At 40.2% G+C, this 16,566-nt stretch overlaps 1 protein-coding gene across 2 annotated transcripts in view; it reads left to right on the forward strand.

Annotated features, from left to right (window-relative positions):
* Positions 1-598: 598 nt before the first annotated feature.
* PCGF5 (polycomb group ring finger 5) overlaps positions 599-16,566 on the forward strand; it is a 70,777-nt gene continuing 54,809 nt past the window's right edge. The window contains exons 1-2 of one of the 2 annotated variants that reach the window (XM_054205786.1): positions 599-629; positions 13,060-13,174. The gene's annotated coding sequence lies outside the window, so the exon portion shown is untranslated. The remainder of the gene's footprint in view (positions 630-13,059; positions 13,175-16,566) is intronic. The other variant, XM_054205789.1, reaches the window with a different exon arrangement.

Below are 16,566 nucleotides of genomic sequence, written 5' to 3' on the forward strand. Positions count from 1 at the left end.
TCTCACGCGCCGCCCCACACCGCTCCGGCCTCCGGCGGGAGCTGAGGGCAGAGAGCGGGTAACCCCCCCCTTCAACGGCCATGCGCGGCCGCATGCGCCCGCCGGGCCCCCGCCACAGCGCCGAGCATGCGCGGAGCGGGCGGCCAGGCAGAGTCTGAGGGAGGGAGGGAGGGAGGGCGGGTGGCGGCAGCGGGCGCTGGCGGACCCGCGGGGCGGGCGGGCGGTGCGCTCCGCGCCCCGGCGCGGCGCAGCCCCCGCGGGGGCTCCAGCGTCGGCCGAGCGGCGCCGGGGGGCCGTCAGCGCCCGGTCCCGGCTGTGCCCCAGTTTGTGTCCAATCAGAGAGTGAAGTGCGTGCACCGAGCGGGGCGGCAATGCGTAAACAAGCCCCGGGACGCTCCTCCGCCCCCCGCCCGCTCTCCCCGCGCCGCCCCGCAGCCTCCCCCGCCGCCCGCCAACGACAACTCCGGCAAGGCGCGCGCTCCCGCCGCCCAACCGCCTCCCTCCCGCCTCAACCGCCCTCCTCCCCCCCACCCCCCCTCCGCGCCCGCCCAGCCGGCGCCGCCCGCGCCGCCACACGCACCCCACTCCCGCACACGCCCGCGGGTGCCCGCGGCCTCTGGAGGGGGAAGGTAAGGGGCCCGCCGGAGCCGGCCGGCGGCGAGGGCGGGCGGGGACCGCCGGGGTGTGGATGTGTGTGGAGGAGGAGGATGAGGAGGATGGGGATGGGGGGGATGGATGGATCATGTGTCATAACAAGTTGTTAAACGTGACATTGCTCCTGAACCGCGCTGCGGCGGGGAGCGGGGCCGGCAGGGGCAGGGGCCGCCGAGTAACTTTCTCCTCAGGGAGGGAGGCGGCGGCGGTGCGGGCTGTCGGCGGGGACGGCGGGACGCGCTCGGGGGAGGCTGGTGCCGTTCGCGATGCTTGTGGCTTCCTGAGGGAGCGGGTGTGTGTGTGTGTGTGTGTGGGAACGAGCGCTTCGCCTCCGGCCGCCGCGGGAACCGCTTCCACCCCGGCGAGGATTTTTCTAGCAAGGCGCCGGGGCGGGCAGTTAGCGAGGAGCAGGTTCTGGTCCAAAGCGTCTGTTCCTGCGGGGTAATTATCCCTGGGTAATGCTCCGTGGCAGTTTGGCTCGCTTCCGTCGTGATTAGCTTGGCTTATTATATAAGATGTCACCGGAGGAGGAGAGGCACAAGTCCTCTGTGCGGCGGCGGGGCGGGGGGGGGACGGACGGGGGACACACACACCGGGCCGCCCTGCTTTCCCCGCACCGGGTGCCGGGGAGCGGGAGCAGCCCCGGCCCGGCCCGGGTGGGAGCTCCCCTCGCAGCCGCCGGTGAAACACGGTGCCTCCTTTTACACGTGGGTTGGGTGTGTTTCCCAAACCTCGCCTTTGAGCAGAAGTGTAACCTGTTCTGGTTTCTCTCCGCACGTTTGATTTCTTCTTTTCCCCCCTCAAAAAAAAAAAAAAAAACCAAACATTTGAGCACAAAGTTTAAGAACTTGATTTTTTTTTTTTTTTGCTTCCTTTATGTGCATGTTTGGTATGTTAACATGGTCTGGAGACGATTGAATGAATCATCAGTTCCATGGAATAAAAGCAAGTGAATCATCTCTCATACACACACACACACAACTGTGAGGGAGTGTAGTTGTTACTGTAGACAGTGAAAGGTTAGTGTCAGTTTCTGGTACGCAGTGGGATGGAAGAACCATCGACAGCGCTCAGAAGCCCACCAGGTTTCCTGGGGCTGGTTTGTGAACTGTGAAAGTTTTGCAACACTCAACTGCAGTTTTTCTGGCTCAGTGGTTGAATGGAAACTTCTTTCTGCATCAACTGGATACCCTTTATTTAAGCCAAATTCTCAAAAGGGGAATGTTAATGGTAAGATTTAAGTAACTGTGTTATTAAAATTGTGTTATTTTAAAACAAAATTTAACCCCCCTGTAAATGGTATCACATTATGTCCAGACCCTGAAGCCAGAGACTGATCCCAGATGCTTTTAATCTGGGATCTGTTTTGCTTAGTTTTGTTAAGCAAAAATAGTTAGTCTCTGTTAGACTAAAAATGTATAAATACATATTTGGAAGCCAAATTAACCCAGTTTATTTAATAAACATGTTAAGAGTTGTACCTGATAGACTTCTGTTCCCGATCCTCTTGCCTGTTACTGTTTTAAATGGGATTGAGGCTGGGTCCTATATATAGTTTTTCTTTCAACTCCGTCTTGGTTCCAAAGTGGAATTTCCATCCTCCACGTTTTCTTGACATGTCTGTCTCTCCCTGTACAGAGGCAGAACTATGCATTTTACAAGATTAATTCCTCTTTTTTTTCTCAGCATACCTGCCACTCTCGAGAAATGCAGTCACTGTTTATAACAGGGTAGTAGTGCTTTACACGGACAAGCACATGGGTTTACAGTATAGAAGTACATGAAGATCTTTGTACGTCTTACAGATAAACTATTCTGTCTCCTTTGGCATCAGGTATCCTTTATCTTGTTGCCCATGTTTTGTACCTCTAGTCATTCTCCAAGCAGGAATGGAGGAATAAATCAATGATGGAAGGGGATGGTTTAGGTATTTGTTACTGTTGGGGAGAAAGGGCATGTTACCATTTTTGCTTGTGTAGAACTGAGTGCACTGGCACTTCAAAAACAATTTTATAGTGTTAATTACAGGATTGGAGCCGCTAAGTGTGGGAAGTTAAGACTGTAGGTGACTGAACACGATGTTTGTAATAGAGAATCTCTTCAGTTAGGTATATTAGGCGGTCAAGTTAGCAAATAGGAAACATACTATTTTATTTGTGCATTTAAATCAACAGTTAAATAGCATTCATCCTTCTTTATTTAATTTCCTTACAAAGACGACAGAAACATACAGTGTGTATGGCATTCTATGCACCCAAACCTCAGTTGAAAGCAGTAAAGGAAATAATACTGAAAGTGGACGCACCACTCTGCTCCAGCTGTTTTCCCCTGCTCTATATGCACGCTAGGCTTCAAAGCAGAAGTGAAAAATTCTAGGTTTCACTTTTAAGCCTGCAGAATGTGCAAGATAAAATGGATTGGTTTAAGGTTGCTTCTGGGCAGCTCCATTTTTAGGATTGATAAGCAGATTACTGTAGGATGCACAGCAGAACTTTGAGAACAGCGGAGGGCAATGCAGATAAAGGTGGAGTGACTGAACTTTGTATCTTGTTTTTTGTTATGTTGGGATACATAGGCTTTGTTCTTAGCATGATACATTTATGAATATATATCAAATCTTACACTACCTTTTATCATAAAGAAAAAAGAGATGGAAGTTATAATGTTTATTTGAAATGAATAGTACTTTGCTCAGAAAATAGTTCAAGTTATCACCTGCTTTGCAGATTATGTGCTCTGAAAGACTGGTGCCAACAACACCTTCATGTGTCCTTCCAGCTATCTCAACTGGAAATGAATGGTTAACATCCCAATGGGGGTGGGAGAAATAATTCTTTCCTTTTCACAGTTTTTTCTTTAAAGACCCTTTCTAGACAGATGCAGCAGTCCCAAGCAAACTTTTGAACTATTCCTGTAGAAGGACATACTGCTGGTGTTGAAAAAGAGAATCCTTTCTTCAGCTATTGAAAACTTTGCACCAAGAGCACATTGGCCTGGGGGTCATTTGCTCCCCAAATCCCCAGTTAAAAAGACTTGATGCAGTTGTCTGGGAAGAAGTTTTAATTTGTATTACTAGTCTCAATATTTAAAATGCAAAGAAAATAATTAGAAAAAGTTGATACTATATCACGGTGTATCATTGTGTATATTAGAGTTGTAGCTAATCTGTTCTTGAGCGTTGGCAGATAGTGCCTTAGATCTCTAATACAATGAAGCTTGTTCACCTGATTATTTTGTTTTTCTCTTTACATTTTTCCAGTAAACGTAGTGCCATGAAAAGTACCAGCTTGACAGACTTTGAGACTGAAGCCCATAATGAGCAGAGCAGGTGTAGCACTGGCAGCAAGCTCCACCATGCTATGACGAGACTCTGTATATCTAGCTGCATGCGTGCATGTGGGAAATACCAGTGTTACTGTCTCTATCTTAATTATTGCTTATAAAATAAAAATTGTCCACTGCCAAGCGTAGGACACTTCTGGAATGAAAGATACATAGTGTTACTTAAGTACTGTGGTCTCAGCAGCTGTCACTGTTAGTTCTTACATGTGAACCAGATAGTTCTGTCTGGTTACCTAAAGCTGAAACCATTTGTCCCATTATTAATAGTTGAATTCATGCATGTCTCAGCAGTTTTCCTAACATCTGGCCAAACTGTTTGTTTGATACTGTGCATTGGTCATTTCTTTCCTGTTATGGAAGAATTTTCTTCCTTTGTTTATTGTTCTTTTATATGTGTTTCGAGGTTTGGCTGAAATTAAAAAAAAAAATAGACTGCTAATTTGCCATAATAATCCTGTTTTCATAAAAGAGCTAATTAGGAAAAGACGAGAAGACTTACTTTCTCAGAAGAGGTTAAAGATGAGAGTAAAAGTTATTGGGAGGATCTTCACTTCCTTAAGATACTTTTGTATTACTGACTGAGGCATTGCGAAGAGGGAGGCACCAGGCTTCAAGTTGTTGCTGTCTGTTACGGTTCAAGAAGTGCTTTCCCACATTGAATCTTTGCTGGCAGTTGAGTTTGCATGAGTTATTTTAAAGAGCGCAGCACATGGGCATTGAGCAATGACTGCTGAAGAACCAGGTATCCACACTGCAAGTGGGGTGCCTTTGGTGAAACCCTGTGCACAGCTTCAGTATTGGTTCTTCCACAAGGAGGAAAACTGCTTTGCAGTCATACCAGTTCTACCCAAAGCAAACTCTTATCAAAAATAACCCTTCCGACAAACTAAATCACTCATGGAGATGTACCAAGAAATGGTGTAGGGACCTAAATGGTGAAGCTGTGTTTTTTTTCCCTGATTCATTGGTATGATTCATTCTATGCATATTATTGATGGCAGCATTACAAAATTATTTTCTGACAAAGATACATTGTTTGGGGCAACTTTCTGGCAGTTATCTGCTTCCTCAGAAAAATCTATGGCTCTGTGCTTATGGATAGCAGACAGCTGAATCAGTGAGTACAATCTGACACCAGCAGGGACGCTCATAGTTTGTAATTGCCATAGAATTGCTTGCATCCAGTTTATTATTCCCATCTTCCAACTCCACCCTGCGCACTTGTTTAGTTCACCTGTTACAGCCTAGCTTTTGTTTTATGAGCTCTTGGGGAATGCTTTGTCATTCATTCTGTATTTGTAAAATTCGCAGCACTTCAGTAGCCTGGATGATTTGGCTTCCGGTCTCTATGGAAATAAGTAACAAATAATAGCTTTCATTTTAGATGTTTTTGCCTGAATCTTTACCATCTTTCTATCCCAGTGCAAAGAAAAACCAAAACAACTCTTCTGCAGTTTTAATAGAACAGTTGTCCAAAGACCAACACTGTAAGTAAAATATGACTCCAAATAGACAACAGTATGAATGAGAGAGAATAACAAATCTAAATTCACATTTTTGTGACTCATGTGAAGCTCCAGTGAGGGAGATCATGAATGTCTCCAAAAGGAAAATGAAGCCCTGAGAAAAATAAGACTTCAGTTTTGTTTTAATGTAGTTCAGTAGGAAAGATCTCCCAGGAATTCTTGAATGTGATGAACTTATGTAAGGGACAGATTGGTTGGAATTTTCATAGTATCTTCTGGTCCTTCTTAAAAAAAAAATTATTTGTGATTTTCTTGTGTGGCCAAAACACCCTGTGGCACCCTGAGTAGAGGTTGGTTCAGTTTTGGACTTGGAATCACACAGTTCTTTTTGTACCTGAGCTGTCCTGGTTCTCTTCACAGAGATGTGGAGTTAGAGACTGATTATAGACAGCTGAAATTGCTACAATTGACTTCTTCCATGAGGAACCAAATGCTGTGGTTATAACGTGATGACAGTGAGGCAGTTTATCTTCACTATGTAATTACAAGGGTGATTTCACATTGGCACTGTCTCAGACCATAGGAAATACATGGATTTTCAATGTAGTCTTACCTGGTACATTTGTATTTCTCTTTGCAGTGGTCTTTAAAAGTATTGATGTTCACGGATTACTTTTTTTCAGGACTAATATAATTGTTCTGTAGCAGTTTCAGTCAATACTAATGAATTCTATTTTACCAAATAAAACAAGAAAATACCCAGCTTAGTTTGCAACAACTGTGAACTAGTAGTTGTATGATCATATAGATGATTTTATGACTTTTTATGAGACAGTAATATATATTTCTACATATATATTATGCAGAAATAAGTGGCTGCAGCTGACAAACTAATTTGCAGAAGCAGAATATCCAAAATTTCTCTTTAGAACTATAAAATGGAACATTTTAATATGCATTAACATTTACATTTCTTAAGAGAGTTTCTGCCATCGTATAAGAAATCAAAGTATTTTGTATGTATTCATACAGATAGTGTGGATGTAGGAGAATGCATTTGGATTAATTCTTATGTTTTCACCTGCCCATAGACGTTTCATTTTTGCTTTCAGTAATTTTAACAGGGGGATAATTTGTGTAAATAAGAGCTTTAAAAAAAAAAACAAACAAAACATCAACCTAATATAAATCAAGATCGTAGGCTGTAATGTGTATTCTGCCCCAGTTGCTTTGTAACTTTCATTGAGTGTCCTAACCCATGAAAAAGTTCCTGTTATGGAACAATCTCAATTTCCAGTCTTGGCATTCTCCTAATCACTGCGTATTTCATAGTATATGAATCTGTGATGCAGAAAGGAAGTACCTGCTGATTGAAATTACTTGTATGGTCATAATTCCTATTTTAGCTTTGTCGGTACAGTGATAGCGCTTACTGGCCTTGATCAATAGCAGGGCTTGATTCATGAAAGCAGCTCTCCAAGTCTTGACACTGAGTCTCCTTAGCAGTTGCTGACGTAATAATACAATGTAATACTGATGACATGACCTATAACAAGATATTAATTTCCTGAATCTGAAGCTCTACATAGAAGAAAGAAAAGGGACTGGAGTTCCTTGCAATAGCAGAAGACTTCGCATTGTGCTTCCTAGTTCTGATTCTTCTTTTTAATGATGCTGGCAAAATATTATCACCTTATTAATTTCATTTGTATTGGAAAGTCTGTGTGTTACATTATTCCATTATGTGTTAAAAGTCCCCAAAAGAGAAATTATCATTTTTCTTTGGGATGTAAAATGTGCCGGGATTATCTATTTATGTAACTTTCTTAGAGAGAATTTTCCAGATCATTTTTTGCATTGTGTTACATCTATTAAAATCTTTGTGTACTAACAAAGCACATTAAAGTAACAAAATCCAAAATTTAAATATTCTGAAGGTAGATTTCAGTGCTAGTTACTACTGATCAGGTCTGACAGACACGGAAGTTCTCTCTGCCACAAAAGAAGTAGTTGATCTTGACATGAAAGTATTGAGTCATTCTTAGAGAAGCATCACCACTAATTAAAGCAAGTGCAATTATATTTATCTCCTCCCTCAAGAAGAAGAATGAATATGTAAGAAACCAGGCTCTTGATTAATTTCATAATGAAAACACAGTTCTTTTTTCAGATGGAAGATCAGCTCTTAAATAGCCAATGTGTGGATTGAATGAAGGTAAAGATGTTTCTTTCTTTCATGGTTTTATAAAATTGTTATTTACTTTTTTGAAGAATCATCAGCACTAGCTGCAGAGACAAAAGATCCTTTATATGATATAAATGGTATTTTGACTAAGTACTCTTGGTTGATTCTGGCTGTAGAATTTCCCTGCATACAAAGTGATTTTGAAGAGCTGCTTAATCAAACCAATATTTTTCAGCTTTCCATCCTAACTCTTTTGATATGTCATAGATAAAGTAAATTTTCATGCTTTCATTGCAAATACATATTTACTAAAATTTGCAAGTGTTTTGTGTGGACAGCGATCACAGAATGCAAATGGATTTATTTGAAATTGTGTACTCAGTGACGGTGCCACGCATAAGCAAGTGTTCAAAATCTACTATTGATGTGTAACTTTTGTGTATTTGTTGCTGAAAATTTGGAATGTAAATTTACATGGGATTAGTCTACAATTCAAAATTTCCATTAATTGCAGAGGAGCTTTTACAGTGAATTCAGTGTAAAGCTGGATGAAACCAGTGACAAACTTGTTACAAAGGAAATCTATAACATCTGGCTTCTCAAGGTATAATAGCTCTTATTAGATCAAATAATACAATAGGAAGAACCACACAAACTGTTGGGCATACAAGCCCTTCTTCAGCTCTCAAAAAATAGCATCAAACCTTGAACTAGGGGTGCAGTTTCAGAAGACATCTACAGTCACTGCTATTTAACGAGGGAAGTGCTGCTACTGTCCCTTATGCTGCCTGAGCCCTGGCAGTCATTGAACTCCAAAATAAGTTGAGTTTAACTTACCCAGCAAGAAACTAATAAAAACAAGTTTTCTGCTGGGTATTGTGTTAAATGGACTTACAGATGGATCAACAAGCTTTGGAGTGGTCCTTCCCTTTTTTGGTACAACTGGTCCATTAGGTCAGCTCTGCTGTTCAGTTAACTGTAAATGTAGGACAAGTTGGGAATAGTTGCTTTGAGTTTATTGTAATTACGGCAATCGAATAGCTAATTTGAGGGAAAAGTGGGGTTATCACCTATAAAACAAAGAAGATATTAGTATAGGGAGAAATTGTGAGGTAGTGCTCCATCATGGGCAGAAAGAAAATGGGCCATTACCACCAGAACACTGAAGGCTTTAGTTGGAGTGTCATCATGCGGTAGAGGCAGTATCTCCAGTAAGTCTATAATTTTTGATATCTAGAAGTTCTATGAATTCTCATTTCCAGGTTTGACTTGGTGATTAGGACTGCGAAGTGAGAGGTGGAGTTTTCTGATGAAAGTCGTTCTCATGGAATTAATTCTGGCACCAGTCTGGCACCTATAAGTCTTGCTAATATGTGTGCAATTACACTGACAGAAGAACAGGAATAGAACAGTGTACATAAAGAGAGAAGTTATTTAGTATTTATTTAAGGTAATCTCTGGTCTTCCTTCGTTGGATACTTACTAGGCTGCTGCACTAGAAGGGGGTTTAGTTCACATGGACATGAGTTGCTGGAGCAAGTTCGATGTTCTCTGGTTCTGGACTACTAGGTGCAGACTCTGCATCTGACTTCTTTCTTGGTAGTGGAGAACCTTCCCTGCTTCCCCCATCTAGCTGTCCTATACCTAGATTTCTCAAGCACCTCTGATATATAAAGAATATTTGCAAAGATCTGCACATTGTTGGGCCTTTAGATTTACAGTTTCCGTCTTTTTTTGTGGGGTAATATGTGATAACATTAACAGGTAATGTGCTGACTGAAAAGAAATTTCCTATATTTCCTGCCAACAATGATATCTGCTTACCATGTCATTTTTACTGTATTTGTATATGTTATTTTTACTTCAAAGAAAGTGTCTTTGGTCTCATGAATCCAAGGTAGAATCCATAAAAATGCAAATAATTTAGAACTTTAGCCTTAGTTGATGAAAAAGGCTCTAACTTAAACTTCAATTGATCCATTTGACTTTATGCGAATATTGAATATGCCTGTAGAAAGAGGAAAGCCTAACCACGAGTACTGTTTTGCTTATCATAGTTAAATTACCATAGACCTTGCATTGAATTGCTTATAAAATTGTCAGTTATTAAATAATTCCAAGGACAAGATTAGAGAAAAGCTTGTCATTTTGCCCAGTTAAACAAACTTTTGTAACTTTTTCATTAAGCCAGGACTTCAAATTTGGCTTAATTATTGCCCCTGTATTATATATGTATTTTTTCCTGTTCTTGTGAAAATAGAAGTGTTTGATCTAAGTAGAAGAGGCTGGTGAGAGTTTGGCAGCGCCATTTTCCAAAGACAGCATCTGCAGCCAAGCAGCTGAGTAGAACTTTCCGTCGTTGTTCCTCCTTGAATCCCAGTGTGCGCTCCAATACAAGTATTACAAAGGAGGAGATTAGCTCTGCTTTGACTGTTAGAGGCCCAGACATCATGAAGGAGAAAGAAGTGACTGCTTTGCAGAGTTAGAATTGCAAGTTGCTTCTGTTTGCAAGGTAAAGGAAGTTAGAAAACCATTAGGAGGGTCTAGGCACAGGGAAATGTGGAGACATATGTTGAGTGATCTGGAAGGGTCCCCTGCTCGGGGGAGGGTAGGGGTCCCAAACCAATAGAGAGCAGAATTCCTAAGCCTCATTTTTCCTCTGCTATCAGCAAATAGCAGAGAGAACAGTAGGCAAAGAACATCTTTTCCCTTCAGTGGTTGCTGGTTTAGTATTGATTCTGTTTATTTATACACGTGAGGTCTGTTTGGTGGGTGCAGAAGTCAAGCTGCTGACAACTTGCACTGCATGGAGTCATACTGACACTGCAGTAGAATTCCTGTATTTTGGGCATGGTTAAGTATAAAAATTAGACTGTTATAATATAGCTATTTTAAGGCTAAAGGCCTAAAATGTTAGGACATTTCTTATTTTAGGCTGTTGGTGTGACCATAATTTATCCATTGTAGTGCTCTACAGTTCTTAAAAGGCTTTCTCCCCAGCACCGCCTTATTCACTGAACAGTTGTAAAGTATTTGGGGATTTATCTGCAGGAGTTGTCTGCAGTAGAGTGTAGAATGGGCGCAGAGGAATTCAGGAAGAGAAAGAATGATCTCTGCTTAGGGAAGTTGAATGCCACCTTGGAGGACTAGTTTCTGCCCAATGACTATTTCATACTGGGCAGGTAATATGTCATGGGTGCACAGATGAGCGTTCATTTTTTAACATTTGTGAGACACATGTAGCCAAATTTGCCAGTGTTCTGACATCACCAGTACCGCTACAATCAAGGAAAACTAAGCTGTTAAGTGCTAAGAGTCCCAAATGTACTGAAAAATTGAACCTTAAAACTTACATCAGGTGTATGGAACTAAAGACTAGTTGGGACAGTTTGGACCTAAACTTCTACGTCTTCTATTTCTGTAGCTGTAAGTTGTGGCAAGCAGTGTTGTCTTGTTGAATAGGTTGTGGAGAAGAGTCCTTTTTTACTATTTGGGGAGCATCAAAATATTACAGGAATGAGTGTTCAACTCTTGTGGAGTCTGTAATTTTTACTGAAGTTATACTAATCTTGGAAGGCCCCATCTAGATATGGAGTTCTGTTTAGCTTGGTTTCATGAAGATGTATAAGAGATCGGTTTTGCCTAAAGGTTGTGTATTTAGACAATGGAATGTAATAGACAAATTGGGTTCAGGGAGAGGCACTAGTCATACAGGTATGTTTTTCCATAATGTACTTGGGTGTGCTGCTTGGAGGTATACAGGTGCTATTTTATTCCTCAAACTAAGTATGCATTGGGGCACATCTATGTGATTTTGAGCAGATGTATGCTTCTGCTGCCTGAGCTTGAAGAAACTGAGAAGGTATCTGCTTATGGTTGGTGTAATATCAAGACAGAGTATATTAGCTGTGGCTCAGTGCCATGGTAACACCAGAATATGGTTTCTAGTCAGTTTACAGCATAGATTTATCTCATTGCTAGTAGACCCAGCTTGCAACTTTTCTTGTCATTAAAACAAACAAGACTCATTAAAAATACTTTATTAAAACAAGACCTGTGTTATTTAGGAAGCTGTGACAGTGATCTTATGGATGAGTTCTGCATATGGTGTTTTTGGGAAGAGACAGGCAGAGTTTATAAAAGAACTAGTGTAACTGTAGAATAATAGATAGAAGCCCATAATACTTAAAGCTGGACAATGCAGAACCTTCTCTTCTTTTATACCTCAGCGAGTGGGATGTTACTGATCCTGCTTATTGGAGAGTGTGAGATTTACCTTCTTCACAGCAATAAACTTACCCATTCCTTGAAAGTGGTGATTGACAGTTAAATGTTGAACCCTGTGCTTTCCTACCAATAAGAAAAGTGTAAACATCGCTGAGCATCCTGTGTTGATAGATGTCTCAGGAACTTGTGCTGCAGGAGCTTTTTGCAGGTCAGAGTGGATCAGACAGCTTAGTGTGGTATTGCTCTAAAAGTCAGTGGTAAAAGGTTGGCATTAATGATTGTGACTATTCAGTCAGATATCTGACAGGAGTGCTACATGCAGTGTTAACATCGCATCCCACATGTTAATTTAGCTGCTAAACTATGCTAACTTTTCTTCTTAATTGCTCATTTCTATGTATCTTGTGGGCTGCACAGGTTTTTAGTGGCTAAAAAACCTTATACTGCATCACTGCTAATTTTATCATGTTATCATGAGCAGCTCTCACTTAGAAATCACCAGGTCCGCATGCATCAGTCCCTGGACCTATACCAAACACAGGGAAGCAGTGATTCCATATGAGCTATATAGCTAAACAGGGCAGGGAAATCCAGCTGCTGGCTGTGCAGTTGCTGCTCTTGTCTCGCCATGTACCAAAATTAATCAGTGTGCTATACCCGGAAGCAGAGCAGAGAGCTGCAGAACTTTTTTGAGTGCTACTAATATAGAAGGAAAACTTTATGATAGAATAGTTGCTTTAGCAGCTTGTACTTTTTTTTTTTTCTTCTGGACCATGCAGGGATGCAGGAGGAGGTGTTTAGGCTGTATTCCTTCTCTAGAGGAAGGGCAGTAGATCAGATCTTTGTGGGATACCAGTTTGAAGTACCTTTGTAGTCAGAAGTTCACTGCAGCAGTGAACTGCGTTGCAGTTACCTGCACAAGAGACCGCTGGGTTTAATGACTAAGAGTCTTTTTCAACATTGTTTTCTGTGAGCAAGTAAGTGCTAAATATTTTCAGTTTGGGGGGCTGGTGTTGTTGTCTGTGTAAACATAAGTTTGCAGTCTTTTGTTTTTTAGGTCTTATCCTCGTGCTTTTCTCTGCAACACTTCTGTTTCTGAGTTAGCAAGGTTTTGCATTCAGGGTTTAGTTTTTCATTGTCTTTTTTTTTTTTTTCTTTCCATGTTCCTGTTTATCTCACAAACAGAAGGAACTGATCAAAACTGCGGGTAGAAGATAAATTTCAGAGTAAGAAGAAACTTGCTTACACTGAAAAGAAATCACAGAAGGACTGTGGAGAAGAATCTAGAGTACAAGTTCTGGTATGAAATTCTAAATATTTTCCTTGGAATTTAGGTCACTGTCTGCTCTGGAACGCAAACCTTACTTAGTATATAGTATAGCATGTAAAATAGTTCCACTAGGTCTATGCTGGCCAGGCAAAGATTACTTCTTACCAGAAAAACTATGTTTAAGTGGGTTTAGAATAGCATAGTTCCTACCTTGTTGAACATGGTATCCACTAAGATATTTTTCATGCTTTATCTAAATGTTGAAGTGTCTTATATGTAAGAAAACTTGTTTGTATGAAAACTAGCCACAAAGTCAGGACAACTTTCTAGTACTAGATTTTTTTGCTACTGTTAAAAATGTTTTGAGCATGATTATTTTCCTCCTCAAGATACCAGAAGGAAAACCGTATGTAAATATTCTTGAGATGCATTCTTCCATTTCCACAGTGTGAAGTTCAAAAGGCAATTCATTTTCTTGATAATGAAGATGCTTAAATCTTCTACACATTTAAATAATGCTGTATCACTATTCACCTAGAGAATACCTTGGTCTGTTTCTTACTCCATATTTCCACTGAAGGCACTGGCAAGCATTCCTGCTAGTTTGAGGGGCCACAATTTGAATCCTTTATACTTACTGTGGAAATTCTGAATTTAGGCCTGTGAATTTGCAAGAAGCAAGAAAAAAAAGGTCTTTCCCTTGAAATCAGATTATATTTAAAACCCAAGAAAGCTTTTTTAAATTTAGAAAACCTTAATTGCTCTTTTTTCACTTCTGTAGCATTAAATTTGCATTTTAATTTTTTTTTTTTTACTAGTAATTATTTCCAGAATTTGGCTATGTAAAAGCTCGTCAGGCTAAAACCAGGTATACTTGCATTACAAGTTGACTGGCTGGAATCAGTCACCTAATCCTAGAGAAATGGTTTGATTATTTTTGGTCTTATGTAGATGGACTTACCGTTCAAAAATTTTCTCTTTGTAAGTGCAAGACAGAAGACTGGAACGTCACCGTGTGCCTTTTCTAGGCCCATATCCTAGGTGCTGTTATATAAAAATATCCATTTAGTGCCCACTGAACTGAAATTCAAGTTATGATCTCACTGTTGCTAAGTACCAGCTTCAGTTGGTATAAAATGCTGCAGCTAGAAGTTTGTTAGTTTTATGTTCAGGGCGACCAGAAGAAAGGACAGGGAGCAAAAGACAGGACAAACTCGTTACAAAAGTAGTTTAACTAGATAACACAGAACCTTGAATAAGAACTCGTGCATCATCAGAAATGAAATGGAGATATAATCTGGCAATATTCTTGAGGTGCTATAATCATGATTTCCCTACAATAGACATTTGATTCAAGTGTTAGACTAGAGTGCAGCTTAACTGTGAATCAAAAAAGCATCACAAAGGAGACGGAAGGCAAAGAATGCATATAGGGGGTCTCAGTGTTCATATCTTACGAGCTCTTTTCTCGCTTGAAACTGCAGAAATAAAGTATGCAGTGTTTAGGTGTTCATGAGCGAAACAGCAGAAAAAACCCTATGGGAGTAATTCTAAAATTGATATATTCCATATAAATGTAATTAAGCTCCCTGACATTAGATGAGTTCAAATAGAAATCTCATACACTTACATGGGCATGTTCCAGATCTCTCAAAGATCTGAGATAATAAAACAGAGAATAGGATAAATAGCAAAAGAGAAATCACTATGTAGAAACTATTTGTAGGTTCTCTTTACAGAGTGCCTTATTCTTCCCTCACAAAGCATAGACTTCTAAAAGAGTTTTGAAGGGTCATGGTATAATCAGCTGCCAGCATCAAGGGGAGACAAAAGGATGAAGGTAGTCTTGGATGAATGGGCAAGGGGAATATCAAGCAGTTGTCGAATTACATTGCTTCTGTGGTTGTTAATGCTGTGATCACTACTCAAATACTGAACTTGGTTCTGGCAATTGCACTTCAAGGAGGATACTGAAAAATTGAAAAGGGTATGTAGAAGTCCTAAAATAATGATACAGGACTAGGGACACATGCTTTATTGTGAAAGACTGAAGGTACAGCTCCATAGAAGTAAAGCTAAGATGGTACTTCCAGCCAGTAATTGAGCCATCCCTTAATATTGTCTTGGTAAACTAAATGAAACATTTGAGATAAAGTAATCGATATTCAAACCCAGATTGTTCAGTCCTGCAGATTAAAAGAAAATCAAATACCTGCAGTTTAGCGAACAGGGTAGTAAAAAAACCAGACCAATTCAGACTACAATTAAGGATTATTTATTATTACTATTATTATTATTATTTTACTAATTGGAACTACTAATGGTTGTGGTAGATTTCTCTGCTGGTAATCTTGAAAATTAAGAAGGATGACTAGTCAAAGTAATCTTGTGAACTTTAAGAAGTGGGAATTAATATGAGGAAGTCCTATGGTTTGTGGGTTTTTTTAATGGAGGTCAGACTAGATGGTCACAGTGGTCTTTTTTGACTTAATATGTATCATCGTAAAGGTTGTGCAGTCAGTCTTTACTGTAACATTTGCATGTTTTATTACACACAGACCTGGCAGAAAATGTTCTGCATGCGATTACTTGAAATTCTCCAGAATTCAGATTGCTAATTCAGTAAAAGCAAAATAGAGGGACATGTATATTGAGAAAGAGGTAGGATGCTATTAGACAGATGAGACATTTTCAAGAACAGCATATCTAGTGTGGTTTGTCAGCACTTTATAAAGGTATGACAGGGTCCCTTGTAAAATACCTGGCTCTTTCAATTTTAAACGACCTACCCTTTGTGGTGGGTGGTATTCAAAAAGAATACGGAAAGTAAAGCAACAGCTAGCCCTGTAGCTCTGCAAAAGATAGCCCTTAGACACAAGGGAGAGCTATGTACTGTATTTGCATAACATGTTGGTCTCAAAGTATGTTAGATATCTGCTTAGCCATTTGGTTTTCTGTAAAAATACTGTTCCCTATTTGTTCTCTATTAAACCCTTCTTCAGTTATATTTTTATGTTCTTTAAAAATAAACTTAGAAAAGATGTGTTGTTTTAACAACTGATAAAAGCAAACTAGCTAAGGTGCAGAATGGTCCAAGATCAGCGTTCAAAAAGAGTTCTTTCTGAAAGAAGAAAGCCAGACTTCAGTGAACATTTCATATTTATTTTGAAATTAATAAGGTTAGAGAAAATAAATATTGTGTGGAAGTTTATGCCCTAGCTTCCCTAAGATAACACAAGGGTGTATGTTGTATAAGTAGAACTAACAGATGCTTGAGAATCCTAAGAAGTCAGGATTCCTATCTTTCAGGCTTCTTCTCTTCATTTTGGCATTTTTTTTCATACCACTGCTAGAAAAAAAAAATTGTTATAATTGATAAACATCCTTGTTAATAACCACATTCTTTGTACTATATTCCAGTG

The sequence above is a fragment of the Rissa tridactyla genome, chromosome 6 (assembly GCF_028500815.1).
Source record: "Rissa tridactyla isolate bRisTri1 chromosome 6, bRisTri1.patW.cur.20221130, whole genome shotgun sequence".
Taxonomy (NCBI): Eukaryota; Metazoa; Chordata; class Aves; order Charadriiformes; family Laridae; genus Rissa; species Rissa tridactyla.